The sequence below is a fragment of the Hibiscus syriacus genome, unplaced genomic scaffold, assembly GCF_006381635.1.
Source record: "Hibiscus syriacus cultivar Baekdansim isolate YM2019G1 unplaced genomic scaffold, ASM638163v2 tig00018083_pilon, whole genome shotgun sequence".
NCBI classification, from domain to species: Eukaryota; Viridiplantae; Streptophyta; class Magnoliopsida; order Malvales; family Malvaceae; genus Hibiscus; species Hibiscus syriacus.
The window spans coordinates 1-25,423 of record NW_024062428.1 but is presented as its reverse complement, the minus strand read 5'-3'; the positions used below and the strand labels follow the sequence as shown (position 1 = coordinate 25,423).

General features: G+C 32.5%; 1 pseudogene; it reads right to left on the bottom strand.

Annotated features, from left to right (window-relative positions):
• Positions 1–11,771: 11,771 nt before the first annotated feature.
• LOC120209055 lies at positions 11,772–13,368 on the bottom strand (annotated as a pseudogene).
• Between the last annotated feature and the right edge of the window lie 12,055 nt (positions 13,369–25,423).

The following is a 25,423-nucleotide window of genomic DNA, read 5'->3' as shown; positions in this document are numbered from 1 at the left end:
CGAAACGCAGTCTGAAATTTAAAACATGTAGTGGGAAAACTTTTTTAACTGTATTACCGGATCCTTCGGTTATTCTCCTTTCTTAGGTGATGAGCGCTTCACAGCGCTCCAAACCTGTAAACTCGATTCCCTCCCACTTATCACATAACGTAGGAAATTCAATAATTAATTAGTTTATCTTTTTTTAATAAAACAGAATACTTTTATAACGCTGATGCACAAATAAGTGCTCAAATTATACTTTTTTTATCAAATAAGTGTCTACAAATTTTTTTACTCATCCGGGTGTCTAACGTTACAAACGTTACTATAAAACCAATTTTGATATACAAATAAGAGAAAATGTTTTTGGACCAAATTGAATTTATTAAAAATTGCAAAAATAATTCAAGTTTTTAAGTTTTTTAAAAGGTAAAACAACAATTTTGGGCCTGGTTTCGAGACCACTAAGGCAGAATGTAAATCTGGCGTACAGGTTTCGAAACCCCCTTAAAGGTTCGAAACCCCCTACTCAAACGGTCAAAATTTTAAATGAAGGTTTCGAAACCCCTAAGTAGAATTACAAATTTTTCAGCTCCCAGTGGCTCCAAATCATCCCCAACGGCTAAAATGGATAGTACTCATTCCAACATATAAAAACAAGTTGAACACTTGAAGAATAGGCCAAGACCTATCCAAGCATTAATACACAAGAGGAAAAAAATCAATCCTTATTTCTTTCTTTTATAATTATTTGTGTTTGAGCTTAATTGTATATCCTTAGGTTTTGTTTTTGTGAGCTATCTTTGTAATCACCAACCTAGAGAGGTCTTCTTATTTACATTTCTTATCCTTTGTAAAGGGGTTTTGATTCTAAATTAGCCAAGTGAAAAACTAGGGAGTTGTAAATGTTACTCCTAATCCTTGAAAATGAAAGAATAAATTAGTGAATTTGTAGGAAATCCTAGTGAGGAGCTTAGGTAGTGGATGTAGACTTTGTTGATAAGTTGAACCACTATAAATCATTGTGCAAATTTTCTTATTTTTTATACTCCTTACTCCTTAAACTTCAAAAAGCCAATTCACCCATCTTGGCTCATTTTTGGTTGATCGAACGAGCTTCATCAATCATAAAAGTTACCCTTTTAGTGCCCAAGTCGTCAATGTCATTATTTTCTTCGTTAAGTGCACATGTCAACACCTGATAATTTAAAAAAAATTATAAAAAATATTAAAAATATTATTATGTTTATAAAAAAACCTTACTTTTCTTATATTAAAACAATCCAAAAATACTAAATCTAACCTTAATCCGCTGTCGATGCATCTCGACAACCAGCGCCGTCGCCGACTTAGTCCTTGATATCATCTTAGTTATATAATGTCGTAATTGTCATCGATTCACCGTCGAAATTTGCGTGGGATCACGGTTTTCATCCTAGGGTTTGTGAGATTTAAATGTTTGATTTGTGGTCTATTGATCGTCAATCGGTCACGATTTCATAGGGTTTATGTCGTCGGGGGGAGCGGGAAGGGGAGGTCGGGTGGAGCTTCTTCGACGGTAAAAGGTAACGATCGACGTGGGTTTAGGGGTTGAAATGAAAGTTTTTAAAGTTTAGGGGTTATTTCAAATTTATGTTTTTTTAAATATATAATTTCATTTTTTAAAATTTTATATAAAATTTTAAAATTATCATGTGTTGACACGTGTCACTTAATGGGGAAAACCAACGGCGTTGGCGACCTGGGCATCTAAAAGGGTAACGTTTGTAATGTTAGACACCCGAATGGGCTAAAAAAAACTATAGCACTTATTGGCACAAAAGCGATAGTTTGGGTACTTATTTGAGAATTAAGCCTTTATAATTCATATTAAACATTCATGATCTAAAAATATTTAATTTAAATATTATTTAAAAGGGTTTCATTATTATTTTCGTTAATTATTAATAGACAGTATTATATTAATACTTTTTCGAATAATTTCTTTAGGGTAGGAAATTTTCAAACCCACAATTTACAATTTAGGAGAAAGAGAAAGTGTCAATTTAGAACCTACTCTAAATATTGTGATAGGATTATACTAATTTAAAGTGTTAGTGATTATAGATAAAATTTTAGTTTATTTATCTATACAATATTTTGAACCTAATTTCGTTTCGCTTAAACCCAGCTTCATAGCCATATATCTTTCAGTTAAGTAATCCAATTTCATTTCCATCAAAAAATTTATTTTTCTCTAAATAATAATTTTGTCATTAATTTAGTAATTGTAGAACTATATTTCGATATAACAAATTAAGGCAAATTGTTTTTGGACTTGAATTGAATTTATTCAAAGTTTTCAAAAATAATTCAAAGTCCATTAAATTCGGATTTGAGCAAAAATACTAAGAGCTACCAATACCCCTATCAATACCTCTTATAAACGGGTATTGATACCCTATGAATGGGTATCATACACCATGAAGGCTTAAATTACAGAATGCAAAAATGGTACCGATACCCCTTTAGAGGTACCGATACCCCAAGGCTCCAACGGCTAGTAAACGGCTAGTTGATTTGAATTTAATGAAGGGGTACCGATACTCCTATCAATACCCCTGTTATGGTCAGCCTTGTTTTGTAGAAAAATAATCCCTAAACAGCTCCAAAATATCCCCAACGACTATATACGACTTCAAACTCATTTTAAGCTATAAATACAAGCTGCGGACACTTGAAGAAGGAAGAGAACAACTATCCAAGCATTCAAACACAAAGAATAAGTTTTTCATTCTTATTTTCATTATCTCTTGTAATTATTGTTCTAGTGAGCTTAATTCTTGTAAACACCTACCTTTGAAAGGTTTATTTGTTTACTTCTTTTATCCTTTTGTAAAGGGAAAAGGTTCTAGCTGATCCCGTGAAAAGTTAGGAAAAGGTTCTAGTTTAGCCCATGAAAAACTAGGGAGTTGTAAAGGTTATCTCTTTGTCCTTGAAAAATAAATAACAAATTATTGAGTTTGTTAGAAAATCCTTGGTGAGGATTTAAGGTAGTGGATGTAGACTTGGTTGAGAAGTCGAACCACTATAAATCGCTGTGCAATTTTCTATCTTTCAATCTCCTTACTCCCTAAACACAAAAAATATTTCGACCCCTCTTGGCGAACCCCTTCGATTCTTGATTTGAGCTTCCGCAAAATCCCAACAATTGGTATCAGAGCTTAACTCGTTAGAAGGTTTAACATCCTGAGACGATCCTAAAAGACGCTCTACCAATTCCGATGCAACAGACAAAGAAATTGCTTCAACCTCCAGTGCCTATTACATTGAAGATTCCCTATTATGGATTCACAACCGGTCAACAAGCTACCCTTCTTCAATTGAGCAAATTATGCTCATTGGAAGAATAAGATGATGTTCTTTATTCGAGATTACAATCTAGGAGCTTGGAACTCAATCATGAAGGGTTACTCCACTCCACCCGTGAGATAGATGATTGGGGCAATGAAGAGAAGAAAAAGTTCCAGTATAATGCCAAGGCTATGCACATTCTCTTTTGTGCTTTAGGCGTAGATGAATCTGGAAAAATCTCATCTTGTAATATTTGGGATAAGCTCCAAGTCACTCATGAAGAAACCGATAAAGTGAGGGAAACAAAGATAAGTCTTCTCAACCATAGCTACGAGAACTTCAAGATGAAACCCGATGAAGACATCAAAGCTATGACAGATAGATTTTCCGTGATTGTCAACAATCTCAAAGGATTTAGAGAAGTAATCCCTAATGAGAAGCTTGTAAGAAGATGATCTACTATCTTCCCAGTCATAGCAATCGAAGAAGGTGACTATTATTGAAGCTAAAGACCTAAAGTCTCTCACTCTCGACGAGCTAATTGGTTTCTCTTCTCACTCTTGAAATAATGTTAAAGGAAGAATAAAAAGATGAAGAGAAGAAAACAAGAAGAATGAGGAGGTAGGCATTGCCTTCAAATCCACTAATGAAGCTATCAAGATTCAAGTGATGAGGTGGATGAAGACGATGATGATGAACAAGAAGATGAGATGGCCAAGCTCTTCAAAGAGTTAAAAAGATTCATGACTTCCAAGGAAGTGAAGCATGAATCAACCAAAATGAAGAGTCCCCGGTGTGCTTCAATGTCAAAGAACGGGGCATGTCAAGTATGATTGTCCCCTTCTAAGAAAGAAGAGATCATCTAAGAATAAGGCATTGTTACAACTTGGAGTGATGAAGATGATTCCAATGAATTAAATTCATGTTCTTTTATGAGTTACAAGATGCTTATAATATGTTGTATTTAGGATATGAGACCATGAATTCCAAATATAAGAAATTAATTTCAAAACTTAAAAATGAAAAAAATTGGTTTTGAAAGCAAAAGTTGATTTTGAAAATAAAAATGAAATTTTGCAAAATAATTTAGAGCTTTCAAAAGTCAAAATCAATGTTTTAGAAAAAGAAAATTTTGATTTAAAGTTAAGGTTGAAAGCTTAACAAAAGAAAAAGCATTAATTTCTAAAAACAACACATATGTTTAACAATGGGAAAATGCTCACATTGTCATTTTCATGGTCATTTGAAACATACTTGTACTATAAAGAAAAGAAAATCCTTTAAAATTAGACAAGTATGGGTTCCCAAGGGAACAAGGGGCATTGAAACTAACTTCCAATGATCCAAAGCAATTTGGATACCAAAATCCAAATAAATATCTCTTGTAGTGTGTGGGAGCAATGGTGATGAAGATGACGAAATCAGATGCTATAGCCACACATGAAAAAGGAATGGGTAACCTCTAAGTTTAATGCTTTTGATTTTTGTTATTTGGTTGCTCATTTGGATTTAGGCATGCATGAGTTTTGATATTGAATGATTATGTATTGTTTTAATCTCATGTATGTTGAAAACAAATTGGTATGATGAACTTTTTAAGTGTTAATGATTTTCATAATTTTTAGTTATCATAATGAAATTTTGGTCAAAATTGGTTTTAATGCAAATGATATCTCTTTAACAATTGATATCAACTTTTCAAATACTTTTATTTTACAAATTTTGAATTTTGACCTAAATTTAAATGTTTATGCATGTGTTTAAATGAAATAGATATATCTCTAACAATTGATATCAAATTTTTCAAATGCATAACATTTTTAGAAAACTTTATGCATATGCACTAAATTTCAACAATTGATATTGCATAAAGTATTTAGACTTGGATACATTGAATTTCATGTACTACTAACATGTTTGTTATTCTTTGTTGAAATTCAATTTTGTTTAAGTGTCAAGTTCTTAAAGCTAAATTTTGTTTGAAATGCATTTATTGAGGGGGAGCTTTTGATTTTTCAAATAAATTTTAAATGTCAAATTTATCACTCACTCTCCATGTTATTTAGAACTTCAAAGATTGAATTATTTTTGATATAACAAAAAAGGGAGAAGTATGGTTTTGAAAATTTCAATTCTTAATGAAAAAGGGCGAGCTTACCATTTTATATATTTCCAACAATTGGTATCCTTTTAAACAATTGGTATCCTTTTGTAAACAATTGGTATCTTTTTCATTAAACATTTTATTAAGGGGGAGTTTTGCCAAAAACAATTTTTCAAATTTTTGTTATATAAAAAGGGGGAGATTTTATAAGTATATTTCGATATAACAAATTAAGGCAAAATGTTTTTGTACTTGAATTGAATTTATTCAAAGTTTTCAAAAGATTTCAAAAATAATTCAAAGTCCATTAAATTCATATTTGAGCAAAAATACTAAGAGCTACTGATACCCCTATCAATACCTCTTATGAACGGGTACTGATACCCCTATGAATGGGTATCAATGCCCTATGAAGGCTCAAATTACAGAATGCAAAATGGGTACCGATGCCCCTTTTAAGGTACCGATACCCCAAGGCTCTAAAGGCTAGTTGATTTGAATTTAATGAAGGGGTACCAATACCCCTATCAATAACCCCTGTTATGGACAGCCTTGTTTTGCAGAAAAATAATCCCCAAATGGCTCTAAAATATCCCCAACGGCTATATACAACTTCAAACGCATTTCAAGCTATAAATACAAGATGAGGACACATGAAGAAGGAAGATAACAACTATCCAAGCATTCAAACACAAGAGAAGAAGTTTTTCATTCTTATTTTCATTCTCTCTTGTAAATATTGTTTTAGTGAGCTTAATTCTTGTAAACACCTACCTTTGAGAGGTTTATTTGTTTACTTCTTTTATCCTTTTGTAAAGGGGAAAGGTACTAGCTGATCTCGTGAAAAGCTAGGGAAAGGTTCTAGTTTAGCCCGTGAAAAACTAGGGAGTTGTAAAGGTTATCTCTTTGTCCTTGAAAATGAAAGAACAAATTAGTGAATTTGTTGGAAAATCCTTGGTGAGAAGCTAAGGTAGTGGATGTAGACTTGGTTGAGAAGTCGAACCACTATAAATCGATGTGCAATTTTCTATCTTTCAATCTCTTTACTTCCTAAACACAAAAACTGTTCCGACCCTCTTGACGAACCCCTTCGGTTGTCGATTTGAGCTTTCGAAAAATCCCAACAATAATCTTATATTAAATAAGAATATCTTTCTATATAAAAACATATTAAATAAGAATATATACATTTGATAAATACTGATAACTTTTGGATGGGATATTAAAATAAAACAATTCTTAGACAACAAACCAGTAACTAGATATAGATGTAAGATGATATTTTCATAAGTAAAAAAATCAGTTGTTTGATGTATATAATTTAAAATAGGAAAATTCTACAACGCTCGAAGAGTACCAGATGAGCACTACTATTGATGAACACCATTAATTTAATTTATAAATATTTAAAATTCTAAAGGGCTCAACATATAATTATAAATTATTGAAAATTTAAAGGTTAATTATTTAAAATAAAAGGTAAATTATACAAATGACAACTTAACTATTGCCCCTTTCTATTTTGACACCATTTTTGAAATTTTGTCAATCAGGTCACTCAACTGTTTAAATGCATTCAATTAAACCACTTGTAGTTAACATTTAACAAAATTGCTGATGTGACAGTTAAAATATTTGATATTGTTACACTTTTGGTCCATGTTACTTATATATTCTATCAATTTGGTCCTAATTTTAATAAATTAAAATAAATTAATCCTCAAATCAAATGGTGCCAGAGTAGTATTTATCCATTTTATTCTTTCAATTTGTAGGAAAACAAACAAGAAAGAAAATAAAATAAAACTTACAAAAAATTGATTTCATTTTTTGAGAAATTAAAAAAATTAATATCAAACGTTTTAATTTCAAAATACATCTATTACGTAAAATCAATATTAAACTCTAAAAATTAATCAAAAACAATTAGATTTTACTTATAATACGACGAATTAGATAAAAGTAAAGTTATAATACTTGGATAGTTGAGTAATAAAAAATAAATATTTTTAAAAAAATGGTCTAAAAGTAATTGCAAAATAAAATAAAACATGTAATTTAAACTCCTAAAATCATTGAAAGATATAATTTAAACATATGAATTTGTCACGCTAATTGTCTTGCATGTATCAATGTAAAATATAGTATTTTAAGCTAAAAATAAAGAACACGGAGAAATGCTAGCATTGAATCGGAAATAATAAAAGCCGATAAAAAGAAAAGAAAATTTCTATTAGCTGACATTAAATTGTATTCCTCTCCGATTAATTAATTGGCATATTAGAGGGTTAAATTTGATTTAATTTATTAAAATTAAGACCAAACTGATAGAATATATAAGTAACAAGAATTAAATGTGTACTTATACCAAATATTTTAACTGTCACTGTAGACCCGTTTTTGTCTGGGTCTTAATTATTTATTATTATTAGTTATTATTATTATTAATATTATTATTACTATTATATTATTATAAATAAAATACTAACATTTATTTATTTATGGACATATCCAAAATACAAATTGGCCCAAATACCATTAATTACAAATGAACTGGACCAATGAAGCCCAAAAAGATCCAAGCCTAATGCAATTGTTCAGGCCCAGCAAGTAGCCCACTTGTGTTGCCCAAACCCGACTTGGGTTCATCTCAAGTGTTGCACTACTCTAAGCCGCACGATCTGGACCCATCCAACGGTTTAAATCAGTGCTATAAATTTATGGTTTTTAAACCCTCAACAGCAATAGCCGCCACCAGCAAGATGAACTGTCGATTGACATGTAAGATGCACGAGCTGACCCTCTAACATCCCCGTCGCGTGAGCGTCACCGAGGACTTCCCGAGCCGTCATCGTTAGCAAGTCCAGCCAAACAATAAACCAAATACAAAAATCAGTTAAAAATCCAAAGAATCAAAGGACACATTAAAAAAACGAAATAAATCCTGAAATATCCTGAAATTATCTATTCAAGCTTAGGGAAATCATTTCCCTACCAAATAGATCTCATAATTTTCATCCGAAAAGCCATAAATAAAAAAAAACAACCAAAAGAAAGGGGGTCGAACTAAGAGAAACCAAAGAGATATATTGAACGAGGATTCAGATCGAGAGAGAAGAAAAATAAAAAAACGAAAGAAAGTTCTCACCTTTGGAACAGCCACTGCCGTCGCCTCACCGGAGCCAAATAAATCTTTCATCATAGAAGGTAAAGCTTGCGTTTTTTAGGGGTTAAAAAAGGGGGCTTGATTGTCGGGTTTTAGGGAAGGAACAAGAGGGCTTTTCGGTTTTCACCATCATCATCGCTGACTTACGCGGCCGTCGACTTCTTATCTTTCCCCATGGCGGGGAAGTGAGGGAGGAAGAGGAGAGAGTTGAGAGTTTTTGCTCTCTCTCTCCTCCCTTGGTTTAAAAAGGAAATGAAGCAAATGGTGGGGAATGGCCGGTTTTGGCTTGGTTTTAACCATATATATTATGCATGAAACGACGTAGTTTTGGGAGGGGCAGGAGTATATTTTAGCATGTGGGTAAACCCCATTTCAAGCCTTCTTATTTGTAACATTCCATTGCAGTCACTGAATGCTATTTACATTATTTATACTTTATTTAAATTTATTTCGTTGGCACTTTGGTCATTGTTTGCTTATTGTTAGCTTTCGGTTAAATATATGTTCTCAGTGGTTAATTCTGAATTATTACATTTTGGGCCTCATGTGTTTGTTATCTGAAGATGGTCATATTATGCTCTAGGTTCTTAACTTTAGTCTTGTTTCCACTATGGCCACTATTTCAGTTGATTCTTACGAAATTATATGGAATAATGTCCTATTTGCCCTGTGATTTGTTGTTCGTTTTAATGTAACCCTAATTTAATTATTAGGTTATTTTTTAGTTTTTGCTTATTTTTCTTCAAATATTGCCCTGCAAACATGATTTTAATTTATTCGTTTTATGGAATAATCATGTTGCCTGGTAATTTATAATTTGTGTTAATAATAATAATAACGTAATTAATTGCTTAATTTTTGTTTCGGACTTTTTCATTGTTATAATATGAATGATACTAAATGCTTTATTATTACTATGTATAATTTGTTCAATACTTCTTAACTTTATATATTTATACGCTAATTTTCTTGTATTTTATTCTATCATACTTATTTTGTTTTGATTTATGAATCATTTTTAACCAATCTTTTGTGTATCTCTTATTAGGTATTAATATATTTTTAATAGCTTACTTGAAATTTTTTGAGAACATTGGTCCTAGAATGGACAAGAAAAACACTACTTTAAAGAAGTGTGATTCAAAGTGAATTCTAACAAAATATGAACTCAAAATAAATCTACTATTTTATAAAAGTAAAGTTAATTAATTTGTTCTTTGACTCTAATTTAAATATTAGCTTATGTGTTTCTAAAATAATAAACTTTTTTTGTAATTATGTGTATTCGATTTTTATCCGCTTATTGATTTTAAACCGAAGAGGGAATATTCTTTTGTAGATAAGAAATATAAGAGATAACTTTCATATTGGAGGATGTGTGAATCTCAATATTTCTTTTCAAATTTAATGATTTTCCCTAATGCAATAAGTCGAGGCAAATGAATTAAACTTTAATAAATGTATCATATTTTAGCTTTATATTCGATTCCATAATTTTACTTCATTGACAATGTATAAGCGATTTGGTACAAATTTTGGACGTGGTGATGATGATTTTTCTTCCCCTCGCATAACCGATTCCTGAGCCCTTTAAATTGAGTTTTTGGTAAACATGGACTGGTTCATATCTTTTAAATATTTCTTTAATATTCTAAAATGCGTTTTTAGGTAATCGACCTAGCTAACCTTAATGACGATGGTGAATCCAAAACAAATCAAGTACTTTCAAATAATAAGTCATAAATAAACTTTCTTTAAAAACATAAAATACTTTTAAAATAAAAAGGGACGTTATGACGGTCACATCAACTTTTCCATTAAATATTAAAAGCAAGAGATTTTAGTGAATTCATTTAAATAGTACTTGAGTGACATTATTGACAAAATTTTAAAAATGATAATTAAAATAAAAAGAGGCAATAATTAGGTGTCACTGATATAATTTACCTTTTATTTTAAATAATTTACTTTTAAATTTTTAACTAATTTATAATTACACGTAAATTCTTTTAAAATTTTAACGTTTTATAAATTAATTTATCGGTATTCATCATTAGTGATGCTCATCACCACTCGTATAGCGTAGAAGAATCATCCTTTAAAATATAAAAGTTTTTATTAGAAAAATTACTACACATTTTAAAATATGTATTTATTAGGAACCATAACTTCAGAATCTTAATATGTAATAATACAACTTTAAAGATCCATGTCTAATCTGTCATCATCACTGCCACTACCATTGAAAAAACCCTATCTCTCCCTTTCTTTATCTGAATTTCTCTTTTCCCTTTCCAATTCCAATTTCCACCCACATTTTCGTCATCACATAATGTCACTTTGATTACTAACTGTTTATTCTAATCAGTACTGTTACGTACACAATTTCTCATTCATGTCCAGATGCAGCGATGCTGCCATTTTTGTATAATTATCGTGTTGATTTTTCTTGAATTAATAAAAAAATATTAGATTGACATGTGATTATAAGCGCAAACAATTGTAAAATAAACTTTATATCAGTCTAAATATTAACATGTTATACATTAATGTCATTTTCAAATTGTGTTTTTTTTTCTCGAAATTATCATAAGAATTGCTTTATTCGTTGATGTAAGGCAGTAGCCTTTGGTCCTGCAAAGAGGAAAGCAAATATCCCCTTTGATACCCTTTCTTTTTCTTTGTTTTAAGGAATAGGTTCTATCTCACAATGATGCTTAACATAAATATGAAATCATTAGATTAGGAAATTCCCACTAGCTGGGACGAGTCAGAATTTGTGTAAGAAGACTGAAAAACCACTGTTTTTGTTCATTCAACCACTGTAATATAGTGCACAACCTTGTATATGTACACAGACGAATACAAAATTTAGGTCAAATATAAACTTAAGAAGTTATGTTATAAACATAGAGAAAGAAAATTAGAAAATTTCAAAAATGAAAATTTAGATTATTAATAGAAAATACAAAGTACCTAAATTATATAGGATTTTGAAACTTTTAGGGAGTGACCACATCCCTCTGTCCATCTCTAGGCCTAGAGGTGAACAGTTTACAATTGCATGGGGAGGCCGATGAAGTTTGGAGTCGAGTTGAATCAAACTCACAAGCGAGAGCAAGGTGATATACCTTAAATGCTATAAATCTTAACTTCCCGTGCATGATAGAATATAGGAATGGGAGATGGGTATTTCAGAGAGGAAAGTTAGCTTATATTAATGTCATATAACAGATCCCTTAACTTCACACATAAACAGAGAGAACATATCAGTAAACAAGCTCCATGCAAACAAAATAACCAAACAAATACCTTAATAAAACCCAATATATATATACACACACACACTATCAAACATGCAACATCAATTCTGTCAATCGCTGTGTTTTGTGATGTTGAAGCTTGTGAGCGAGTCAAGGTAATCAAGGGAACACTGAAACGTGTATGTCAACTAATAATATTTGTGATTAAAGCTTTAAACTGCTGTCAATGAAGAAAGATTGAAACCAGCTATAAGATATGATTAGTATTAGAAGAGTTGAGGACCTGATAAATCTGTCCAAGTATCTCCTCCCCAGTACTCATTATTTTCCGAAACACGGCCCATCACTGATCTTGATAGATTTAACCCTTGGTTGTTGTTGTTGTTGTTCTCCTTTTTCACTGAAGCTAGCTGAGAAACCCTAGAGCTTGAAGCTATGGAACGGAGAAGCTGGCTTTCTCCCACCATGGAAGATGGTCCTTCCATGCTCTCACTTTGAAATGAGTATAAACCATTAGTTGGCTCAAACAAAGGGAACTGCTGATGAGTTCCTATCTGAAATCGCATCTCAGCTTGTGCACTGCCATTTGTTTCCCCTTGAATTCCACTAAAGTTCAAGCCAATATTTCCCAAACCAAAACTGAGGAAAACTTTGCAAAGATCCATGAAGGGTAAACGAGGCGTTTGCTGTGGCAAATGACCTGTGATTTCAGAAGGACTATTAACAGCATTTGTTGAATTCGAACCACCTTGTCCTTGCTTCTCGGCAGAAGCGGTGGATTTCGAGCTGCTACTGCTACTGCTCTTGTTTTTCTTGTTTCTTCGGCATCCTCCACCGACCGGAACATTTCTAAGGGCGCCCCTCTAGTCCAATACCGCTTACACGTCTTGCAAAAGTGACGTGGCTGTGAAAGGCTATAGTTATGAAGTAACAAAATTTGGTGTTAGTGGACTCACACCTCGGACATTTCAGGGCTGCTTCTGCCTGTGGAATCTTTGCTAGCCTGGCTCGATCAGCCATTGAACCAGGCCTTATGGAGAGGCCTCCACCACCACCACCAGCCCCAACATGAGAAGGTGGTGGAAGCTGAGGATTTTCACTACCAGTACCAGTTCCATGTTGATGATTATGATGCTACAAAAACAAACCAAACCCAAAAACCAAAGTAAATCGTCACACTTGTAAAAGAAGAAAAAATAGTTGGTATATCAGTAAAAATATCACAAAGGAATAGGAATATTTATCTTTTGAATTCACTTTATTTTGGGAGCACAAAGTCGCAAACTATGGATAGAAATGATGAAGGAAAAAAAAAAACCTTACCTGCTGCCAGTTGGGAGGATCTAAATAGAATGGAACAGATGAGGAAACCATTGTTAATATTTAGAAATTTCTTTTATAAAGTTTGATGGGTTCTTTAATAAGGTAGAGAATCCATGTGCTAAGGGGAATACCGGAGGCCAAGAAAGGAGAGAATTAAAGAGAGGAGAAGCAGAAGGCGAGGTGGGGAGGAGAGAGAGGGCTTTTGCTTTTGTTTATTTTTATTATCATTATTCCTTCATCCTCTCATTGCTTTTTGTTGTTATTATATTGTATATCTTTATTTAGGGTTTTAGTGGAAGAAGTGTTCCTTCATCTATAAGCTTTCTTTGATCTTTCATTTGTGGACTGTATTTGTTTTAGTGCTCCAAAAGTGAGTTGATGCATGATGATGCATGCATGGGGAGATATAAAGATAATAGCGAAAGCAGTTATCACCCTTTTGCCAATATATGGAGGTGGATTAGTCAAATGGTAGTCATTAAAAAATGTGTGTATTTCTCATTCATGCATGTCTTCGTATCTTATGGTAGTCATTAGAATGAATATTATGAACATATTACAAATGTGGAGGAAAGCAAAGGTTGAGAACGAATAATCGTAATGATCTTTAAAGCTGAGCTATCAAGCCTACAATCTTTATTGTGTGAAATAACAGGAGCTCTGCCATTTGTTCCGAGATAAGCTCCATTGCTCTTTATATATGGACGTGATTCTATGGTGGTGACGCATGCCTTGCTAAGCTCTATTCTATACGTAACTATGTAGTAATTTTCAAATCAAAAGAGAAACACGCATCAACCATGATGATACATCATCAATCATTATATGTAATTTGATTTCCTTTTATTTGCATCAATCTATTACCCCACTCCATTCATTATCTATTCATTAGAAGAATAAAGTTTATTCCCTATTATTCACTTAACTAAATTGGTTTTCTTATTTTGATATTTAATTTTCATCCACTTTAATATTTAAATTATTTTTTTTGGAAGTTTTCTAAAACTCAATGTTATTTGTTGATGGTAAATAGTTGAAGTGGTGGTTTAAGGTGAGTTGATAGGTTAATAAAGATGATAAATTGATTGATCGATCTATCATCGTGGCTCACCTCTTATGATTCAAATAGTAAATTTTGGTCGAAACTAATAACAATATCATTGCTTATTTGTTTATCTTTGTCATAAATAATATTATATTTACGTGTTACATATTCAGAAATGAATTTTTTTTATTTAATCACTAATCAAATGATAATTTAAGCATTAAATATTATAATTCCAATTTCCAAATGTAGAAAATAGGTATCTTTCTCTTTTTTAATTATATTTAAAGTTAATAACGTGGCGACAAAGTGGAAAATCAAAATCACTCTTCTTCTTTTTTCCCCGTCTCAGGAAAGGCGGGTTAATATACGGCTAATATACAGCATTACCGGATACATTAAAATGTATTTAATAAATTCGGTTTAGCGGTACCTATTATGTTGACAACTAATAATGTTTTAGGTAGAAAATATGAAAAACTATTAAAAAATTTGGTAACCGGTAAACTTTGGTTATCGGTAAGTATCTATCCTTTTTATAAAAGTGTCCATACGTTTAACATATCAAGTAAATTTTACCGGTTTTGTCATAATGAATCTGGTTTTGTCATATTTTTACTTGTTATATTGTAAATTATCTATCCTTTTTATAAAAGTGTCCATACTTATTTCACTGTGAAAATATATTTATTATTATCTTTAGTTAATATTGTTAAATTTAAAATCTAAATAATATTTTATAAAATATCAAAACAATCAATTAATTTTTTGTGTAAATGAAATTATTAAATTAATATTGTAGGTGGAAAACATGAAACACTATTAAAAAATTTGAAACATAAATTACATAACTTTCAAAAAAGTATATATCATTTTTATAAAAGTGTCCATACTTATTTCACTGTTGAAAACATATTTATTATTATATTTGGTTAATATTGTTAAATTTAAATGCTAAATAATATTTTATAAAATATCAAAACAATCAATAAAATTTTGTGTAAATTAAATTATTAAATTAATATTGTAGGTGGAAAACATGAAACACTATTAAATAAATTGAAACATAAATTACATAACTTTAAAAGCAGTTTTAAATCCTAAAAAGTGTCGATACTTTTAAAAAATATATCGATCCAAAACGATATACCAGGTAAAAATATGATAAAACCGGTAACAAAATGATAAAACCGGTAAATTTAAAAGTGTCGATACGTTATATAAGGATCGCACTTTGTGAATTTAAAAGAGAAGCAGTTATAGCGCCTATAATGTGTCGATACTTTAAAAAAAAATATCGATCCACAACGATATAACAGGTAAAAATATGATAAAACCGGTATCAAAATGATAAAAACGGTAAAATGATACCGGATATATTGAAAGTGTCGATACTTTCGTAAGTACGTGTAATAAATTATCGACGCTTTCAAAGAAATAGGTAATTATCCTTTCGAAGTATCGACACCTGACATAAAAGTATCGACACTTTTGTATTTGTATCGATTAAATATAAATAACATATCGATGAAAATATAAGCTAAATATCCTCTGAAAATAGATAGAACGGACGAGTTTTTGAAATCGAAGAGTAATTGTTGCTGCATTTCAGAAGGCGTTTCTAAAGCGAAGTTGTTGTTGTTGCTGCAGTCGAATCGAAAAGTATGTTGTCGAAACCCTAATTTTTATTATTACAGTAATCGCGATAGGGTTTTTTATGTGTTGTTTGGGGTTTTGGAGTAAGGAAGCATTTGGGACCGATTGCAGGTAGAAATAGATATTCAAGGAAAAATATAAATGTCGATACTTTTATTAAATATATAGGTAGAAAATGATATTATAGGTTGTATAAATGTGCCGACACATTTTGGTGTGGCCATTCAATTCTTTGAAGAAAACCGTTTACCACAAGAGTAGTTATCTATATTTGTATATTGAAAAGTGTATGTAACAAAATAATTTGATTTGCGTAAACTGATATATGAAGGAAAAATGGAGTCAATGGGTTGGAAAATTGTTGGTGGAGTAGATGACTTTGAAATTGAGGCCGAGACTCGAAAGCACCAAAGGGTGGTATATGTACTTCTAGTAAGTATCAATGTCTTTTTGTTATTATTGTTGAAATGGTAATTGGATTAAAGTATCGATAAACTTTAAATTGATTACAATTTTAAATGTTAACAGTATGGCCGAATGCAAAAGGATGAAGGGAGATGGCACACAGAGCGGTTCGGTATGTAAAATGAAATTGACATTGAGTAGTATTAGTATTTAGTGTTAATGTATGATTAAGAAACGTTTATGTTTAATATTAGGTGAAAAAAGATGTGAGGTCCAAATGGAATTCAATGAGTGATGCTGAAAAGGAACCTTACATCACACAGTCAAGGAATGATAGTAAAGAATACAAAGAACGGAGGAAAGCACATGAAAATAAGGTATTCATTAAACTTGTAAATACGTTGATACAAAATATATAAGAACTATAACATTATATATTGTTAAAAATGTAGGAAGTTTCGACAAGATGCAGCATTAAAAGGGTGAATTATTAATTAAAACACCTTAAGGAGAAGGGTCAGTTGAATGTGCTGGGAGAAATAGTTTTGGATCGTTGATCGGAGTAAGGGATCGACCTATTCGGAGGGAATTGTGTCGATCCTTGATGGCACAATTTGACGTCAGTCAATGTATGGCTAAGTATGGTGATTATTCATTCCCTCTGGGGTATCGACTGCTGCAGCCGTATTGGGGGTACAAAACAAAGGCAAAAGTGTTATAGAAGTCTGTAGGAGTAAGAACTGGAAAGCACTTGCCTCCAAATATGGTTTGAATCATAAGGTGACATATACTGAGTTGAAGAGGATATCAAAAGTGGATCTTACTTGGGGGATGAGCTGAAGGCCCGAGTTCTATTGTACCTTGTCGGTATATTTCTTGTCCAACGGGTGATACGTCAACGACAAGGATATATGAAGCTCATTTGCGATGAAGGCTTGAAGGGTGAATTCAATTGGGCTGAATATATCCATTCGAGATTGATTGAATCAATTATCACCTTTAAAAAGGGCAGCCAGAGATACCTCAAAGGGTGCATAGCAATCTTAGAGGTAAATGAGTTGAATCACTTTTTGTGTTTTTATAAAAATTCTAATTTTATTATAAATGCAGGTTGCACTGTTCGATTTTTGGTCGGGCTGTGAGGCAGTGCCGGCTTATGAAAGAACCGGAGTGGCACGCATCCGTGCATGGGGGAAGGAAGAGGTGGTTAGAGTGATGGTGAAGTTGAAGTTGGATAGAGGGAAGAAGCAAGAAATGGTAATAAATGTAATTAAATAATATTAAGAATATAATCATGTCTTAATATTGTAATTTAATTTTTTGAAGGTTATTGGCAAGGATGTAGAGGAGGCAGTGGAGGCAGAGGAGAAGAAAGGGGGATGGTTGTATTGGGGGATGAAGGTGAGTGGGACGACGGTGAAGCAAAACAGAGTAACTTCGACATTTTGATGTCTGAATTGGCTGATATCAAAAAATCCAATTTGAAATCATGCAAAGACAATCAAGAGTCGAAGAGAACTTGATCAAGTCGTAGAGAAACTCGAGAGGCATAAGGGGGTAGTGGAAGGAAAAATAGATGGAGTGGTGAAAGAAGAGGGTTGAGGGGTGAAGTGGTGAAAGAAGTTTCGGTGTTAAGGGGTGATATTAGATGGTGACGGGAGAAAAATTTGAGGGAGTGGTGAAGGAGGTTGTTGATTTGAGGAGTGAACGGGGGTGAAGGGGGGTGGTGATAAATACCGGATGAAGGAGCTCATGAAGGGTGAAATAAAAGATATGAAGAGCTATGTAGAAAAAAGTACGATGAACTGAAAAAATATGAAGAAGAAAAGAGGGAGGAGGAAGAAGAAGAGATGGAAGAAATGAGGAGGAAGGAAGTCGATGTCATTTATACACCGGAGAGTGTTATAGCAGCAGTTTTGGATTCGGAATGTCCTGCACCCCAGAAGAAGAAGCAGAAGGTAAGTTTAATAAAAGAATACTTAATTTGATTTTTATTATGTTGTTGTGACAAAAATTTGTATGCAAAATTGTAGGTTGAAAAAGCGGACATTCCAACCGGAATTGATGACATCGAAGCTGCAATTTGTGATTATTTATGGAATAGCGAGTTAGAATCGGGGTAAGTGAAATATTGTTTTGTGAGTGATATTTAAATATTTCATGACAAGATATTAATCCTAATGATTCATACAGATATTCTGTAATATCAATGGGAAATCAATTCGCTACTGTATACGACGTTGCAACGTTGAAGCCTACGGAATGGGTTGGCGTGTGGTAAGTAGAAAGTAGAAAATAAAAAACTTATTGAATATGTTCTGATTGTGTAATTAATTTTGTTAGGTTATCGATTTGCTCGCCTGGACCATATGCTACGATTCTCAAAAGTCACACCGGAGGATTGGCTACCTTCCATACCTCTTAGTGGTGAGTTAAATTAATAAATATTGAAAAGTAGTGTTATAGACGGTAAATTAATAATGTTTGTTGCGTAATTACAGCAACAGGCGTTGGAAGGCAACAACAAAGAAAGTGTGAGGGTATTTCTACCTTCTGGGGTGTCATATGGATAACTATGTGAAATTGACCGACTGTGAGAAGGTAAGACCCCATACCAATTACAAATGATGTTTTCGGATATAGAATGTTGAATTTTGTCAAATTGGGTGTGAAATTTGTTGCAGATAATGATCACAATAAACTACCATAATTCACATTGGTATCTGTTGTGTTGGATATGGTAGATCATGTTGTAACATATATGATAGTATGTTTACAATGAAGCAGCTAAACAGAGAGTGAAGGATGCTAAGAGATTGGTATGTATGTATGTATGAAAGGACATTATGTAAATTATAATGCAAATTTTGGTGCATAACTTCTTCTATTTAATGCAGATTAAAATATTAGATTCTTATAATAAGAAACGCATTTGGGTTGAGTCATGTGGATCTCTAGGAAAGTATCCTTGAAAAATTTCAAATTTGGGAGCATAAGAAGAATAAGCAATTGAATGGGTATGAGATGTTATCACAAATAGAAAGCTTAATTTATGCAGTATTCATCATATTGACATGTGTGGTTTTCAAATTTTGTAACAGATATGATTGCGGCATGTATGTGATGATGTGGATGGAATCGATCGGTTCTACAGGGGCAACTGGTGATTTTGTAAGTGGATAGAAAAAATTGTTTGTGGTAAAATTGTTAAAAGTCGTAGATTGAATGCTGTAGTTGACAATACTTAACGTTCTGACAATTTGAATATAGGTTGTTGGAGACTGGGATCGATCGCGAGTATTAAACGATCTCGTAAGCCACAATCAAAATGAACGAAGACAGGAGATAACAAAAGCTGCAATATTACATAGGAATAACAAAAGGATGCAATGATGTAAATCGAGTTAATTTTGTATAAGATTTATAATTTTGTATACGATTATATTTTTTTATGTGAATATATTATGAATGAGATGAGAAAAGTTAGCAGTATGTTGTTGTACATGTTTCTTATACACATTAAGGGTCATGTCGATACTAATATAGTTTGTGTCGATATTTTTTTCCAGAATGAATTAAAAACAAGGTGCATCAATAAAGTGTCGATCCATATATAAAAAGTGTCGATCCCAAATCATCGAACCCAAAAGTATAATGTAATATGTAATTTTTAATCTAACCGGTACAATTATACCGGTTTATGAGAGAATAAGTCTAAATAATGTGTCGACACTAATATAGTTTGTGTCGATATTTTTTTTCCAGAATGAATTAAAAACAAGGTGCATCAATAAAGTGTCGATCCTATAAAAAGTGTCGATCCCAAAATCATCGAACCCAAAAGTAATGTAATCTGTAATTTTTCAATCTAACCGTACAATTATACCGGTTTATGAGAGAATAAGTCTAAATAATGTGTCGACACTAATAGTTTGTGTCGATATTTTTTTTACAGAATGAATTAAAAACAAGGTGCACCCATAAAGTGTCGATCCATATAAAAAAAGTGTCGATCCCAAAATCATCGAACCCAAAAGTATAATGTAATATGTAATTTTTAATCTAACGGTACAATTATACCGGTTTTATGAGAGAATAAGTCTAAATAATGTGTCGACACTAATATAGTTTGTGTCGATATTTTTTTTCCAGAATGAATTAAAAACAGGTGCACCAATAAAGTGTCGATCCATATATAAAAAGTGTCGATCCCAAAATCATCGAACCCAAAGTATAATGTAATATGTAATTTTCAATCTAACCGGTACAATATACCGGTTTTATGAGAGAATATGTCTAAATAATGTGTCGACACTAATATAGTTTGTGTCGATATTTTTTCCCAGAATGAATTAAAAACAAGGTGCACCCATAACGTGTCGATCCATATATAAAAAGTGTCGATCCCAAAATCATCGAACCCAAAAGTATAATGTAAATGTAATTTTCAATCTAACCGGTACAATTATACCGGTTTTATGAGAGAATATGTCTAAATAATGTGTCGACACTAATATAGTTTGTGTCGATATTTTTTTCCCAGAATGAATTAAAAACAAGGTGCACCCATAAAGTGTCGATCCATATAAAACGTGTCGATCCCAAAATCATCGAACCCAAAAGTATAATGTATATGTAATTTTTCAATCTAACGGTACAATAATACCGGTTTTATGAGAATATGTCTAAATAATGTGTCGACACTAATATAGTTTGTTTGATATTTTTTCCAGAATGAATTAAAAACAAGGTGCACCAATAAAGTGTCGATCCCAAAATCATCGAACCCAAAAGTATAATGTAATATGTAATTTTTCAATCTAACCGGTACAATTATACCGGTTTTATGAGAGAATATGTCTAAATAATGTGTCGACACTAATATATTTTGTGTCGATACTAATTTAAATATCAAGTGTTTTCCACGTATATAGTACTCTTAATCGAGAAACCTAAACATAAATGCAAGCAGGCAGATTCCTCTTTCTTCCTTCTACGTTATCATAAGTGACGATCAGATATTCAGGTAAATTTATCGATATTTTATGGGTTTGATTGATTTCTATATTGGAGTTTTTATCCTGAATGTGTTTGTGTTCCATTGTAATAGGGGTAGCATCCAACCAAATGGCTCCAAAAACGTCAGCGTCAGAAGCGAGGTCTTTCTCAAAGCTCTTCTCAACCCAGTTCTTCTCAACCACCTCCTTCTGTAACAAACGATTATTCTGAGGAAATCAGGTCCTTCGAAACTCTGAACTTTAGATCCGACATGGAGAAACAAAGATGGCAGACGAGTTTTAAAGTGAGGAAGATTCGTCCCGAACGTGTCATTGACCTGGGTTCTGTTTGATGATAAATATGCATTTAGTTTTAAATCCACATTTACATCTTGGGGTTGGCTTGAATTCCTTGGTGTAGAACCAAGATATTATCCAACCTAGTTAGAGTCTTCTACAACAATGCTTCCTTACAGCACGAGCCTAATAAGACTAATATAATAGGAATTATACACATGTCATGGGGAAGGATATATATATATCTCCAGAAACTATTGCGGAGGGTTTAGGTGTAGCGAATACAGGGGATTCAGATGAAAATGGTGATTGGTCTACAATAAACGGTTACTAGAAATAGCCCAATTCACCTCGATGTAGAGTCGAGAGTGTTTCACAAAATGCTCACATGGTATATCCGGCCTAGTGGGGGAAAACATTCAACGCTTCGAGACAGCGATTATTGGTGGATAGCAAAGTATAAATCCAAAACGGCTCCAAACATTGCAAAACTCATATTTAATACAATTGTATATGGTCACAAAGGGAGCACAATTTCAAACTACTACCATATGGATGTGTCATCACCCATCTGTTGAAGAAGAAGGAAGTTGATTTTTTCGCATGACGCCCCTGTTCGATTAACCCGCAAGATTGACATGGGTATTTATTAAAAAAGCGGGATATGATTTGTTGAAAAACTCGGTTGGAAGCGTGTCAAGGAGGTCGGATTAGATCAAGAGAGGGAGGAAATGGACCCCGTTGGCCATGAAGAAGAGCAACCAAGTGGAGACGCAATGATGGAAGAAGCAACAGTTGCAGAGGATGTCACAATTAAGACCGTGATGGAATACATGGTCAATTTCGGGAGCATATTGATTCCCTTGTGAGTGGAATGCGATCGATATTTCATCATTGCAACGTGAAGTCTCCATGTTGCGTAACGAATTACGTCAACGACATCAAACGAGTTAGGTAATTCATTATCTATGTTTCTTAACATTTACACGTTCTGAACTTTATTTATTTTCTTTACAGATGTGGACAACCAATCGGTCGCAGAAGATGAAGCTGACGATGAAGATGACGATGATGATGATGATGACGATGAAGCTGGCGATGAAGATGATGACGATGATGATGATGATGATGAAGATGATGATCCAAACAAGTATATCGTGTCTGCAACGCCGCCTTCAAGAAAACTTTTAATTTTTGATCTCAATGGTGTCCTTGCCTACATCCCAAGACTGCCGGCAGGTTATAATTCTATTCTTTTGTATCCATTATTTTAACATATAAGCGTAGAACTTTAATCTCATTTTCTTCATGTTGTAGATGTTGTCCTCAGAAGAGGATTATTTGAATTTATGCAATTTTGTGTCGACAATTTTGTTGTTGCCCTTTGGTCTTCAAAGATGAGGTTAGAACATGTTTGAGGCAATTGAATTACTGTAGTCAAAATCGTTAATATACATTGAATGTTAACATTCAAACTTGATTACAATCTCAGCATAACGTCGACCGTGTACTTGAGAAACTACCTGTATTTCGAGCATTTTCTATTCGTGTGGGTAAGATGAATGTCATTACAGTTTGCTGACTTTTCCTTGTCTATGATTCCTACATATTTATGTTCGACTGTTTGTGAACAGGATCAAAAAAATGCAAAACATACGATTCTGTTACCTATTGTAAAGATCTCAATGATGTTTGGAACGCGTGTCCAGATTTTAACGAGCTAAATACACTTTTGGTCGATGATTCAGCGGAAAAAATGATTTATAATCCGGTAGGTTGCATTTATGCAATATGTTTCTGATCAGTTGAACAGGTGTTCAGACATGATATTTTAACAACTTATGTGTTTATATAGAAATACAATACATATGTCCACATACCTTTGACGCTGCTTCCATTCGAACGACAAAGCTCTAGGTATGACACAAATTTATTCATGCTTATGCGAATTTAATTATTGTTAGTAAAATTGCACCTCATTAGTTTGATAATTGAAATTATTTATGTAGTCCTCAGAAAAAGGCGGAAACATACGAGAGTATTTGGAAAATTTGTGAAGGCCTCTAATGTTCCGGACTTCGTTAGAAACAACCTTTTTCATCGGATTAATTTTGTTTGTCGGTACATTATTTGAACATTCTTGTGTATTTAAATTTTGGTGTGATTATATTGTATGTATATTTCATTAATTATTCCATATTTGCTTCTATGTGTACATATACATTGAGTGTCTATACTTTTTTAATATATTGTAAAGTATCTATCCTTTTTATAAAAGTGTCTATACTTTTTTCACTGTGGAAAACATTAATTAAGGTTATCTTTGAGTGAGTTTTAAGATATTAATTTAGTAATTATAGGCGTTCTAATGATAATTTTTTACGTTACGGTATATATTATTGTTAAATTAAAAATTCTTAAATTATTTTATAAAATATCAACACAATCAACTAATTTTTGTGCAAATGAAATTATTAAATTAATATTGTAGGTGGAAAACATGAAACATACTTAAAAAAATATTGAAACATAAATACATATCTTTAAAAAAAGTATCGTCCTTTTTTATAAAAGTATGGACACTTTCAACATATTATATAAAATAGATAATTTTGTAATATAACGGTATAAATATACCGGTCTTATGCGCGAATAGGTCTACAACCTATATCGACACTTTTAATATTGTGTCGGTACTTTATGTCCATATTGGAAGAAAAATGTGCGATACGATTTAAAAAAGTGTCGACATTTACACATCGGAACCCATAATTATAATGTAATAGATAATTTTGTAATATAACCGGTATAAATATACGGTTTATGAGCCAATAGGTCTACAACCTATATCGACACTTTTTTATTGTGTCGGTACTTTATGTCCATATTGGAAGAAAAATGTGTCGATACAATTTAAAAAAGTGTCGACATTTTACACATCGGAACCCATAATTATAATGTAATAGATAATTTGTAATATAACCGGTATAAATATACCGGTCTATGCGCGAATAGGTCTACAACCTATATCGACACTTTTAATATTGTGTCGGTACTTTATCATATTGGAAGAAAAATGTCGATACGATTTAAAAAAGTGTCGAAATTTACACATCGGAACCCATAATATAATGTAATAGATAATTTTAATATAACGGTATAAATATACCGGTTATGAGCGAATAGGTCTACAACCTTATCGACACTTTTAATATTGTGTCGGTACTTTATGTCCATACCATTTAAAAAAGTGTCGGTAATTTGAAGTAACGGTTTTTTCTTCATTCATTCAAAATTTATATGTACCATACAATAGGAGTGATGTTGATACTTACGATATATTATATGGAGATCGTTGTCATTCCATTCCGTCTTCGAAAAAATCAGTTGATGTAGGCTGTGTGCTTGTACTCAAACTAAGCTGACTTGAGGACATGTTAGTTTGTTATGCCCCTCACCGTTGCAGTACCACATCGCCTAATTTGCTTCTCGACCTTGTTCTTCGGCACTTCTTTTCGCTTGCGTTGTTTTCGTTGAGGGTCACAAACATGTTTACTACAATGCTCTGGTTGATGAATGATTCAAACCAAACGAGTTTTCTAATTCTTCTATTAGTTTTTTCATCTCATCTCTTGCGGTTTTGAAAGACTCGTCTGTCTTTGATGCAATGCATAACCTACTTGACGTTGAACGTAGAGCAGCGAACCTTGCCATTTGCATCACTTCTGGAGACACATTCAAATCAACATAGCGGGTGCAGAAGCCTTCGCATCATTAGTCCACCTACTTGAATCAAAGTCCCGGGCAAATATGTGTAGTCCAATTGCTTCAAAATGTGAAGTTGATGGCGAC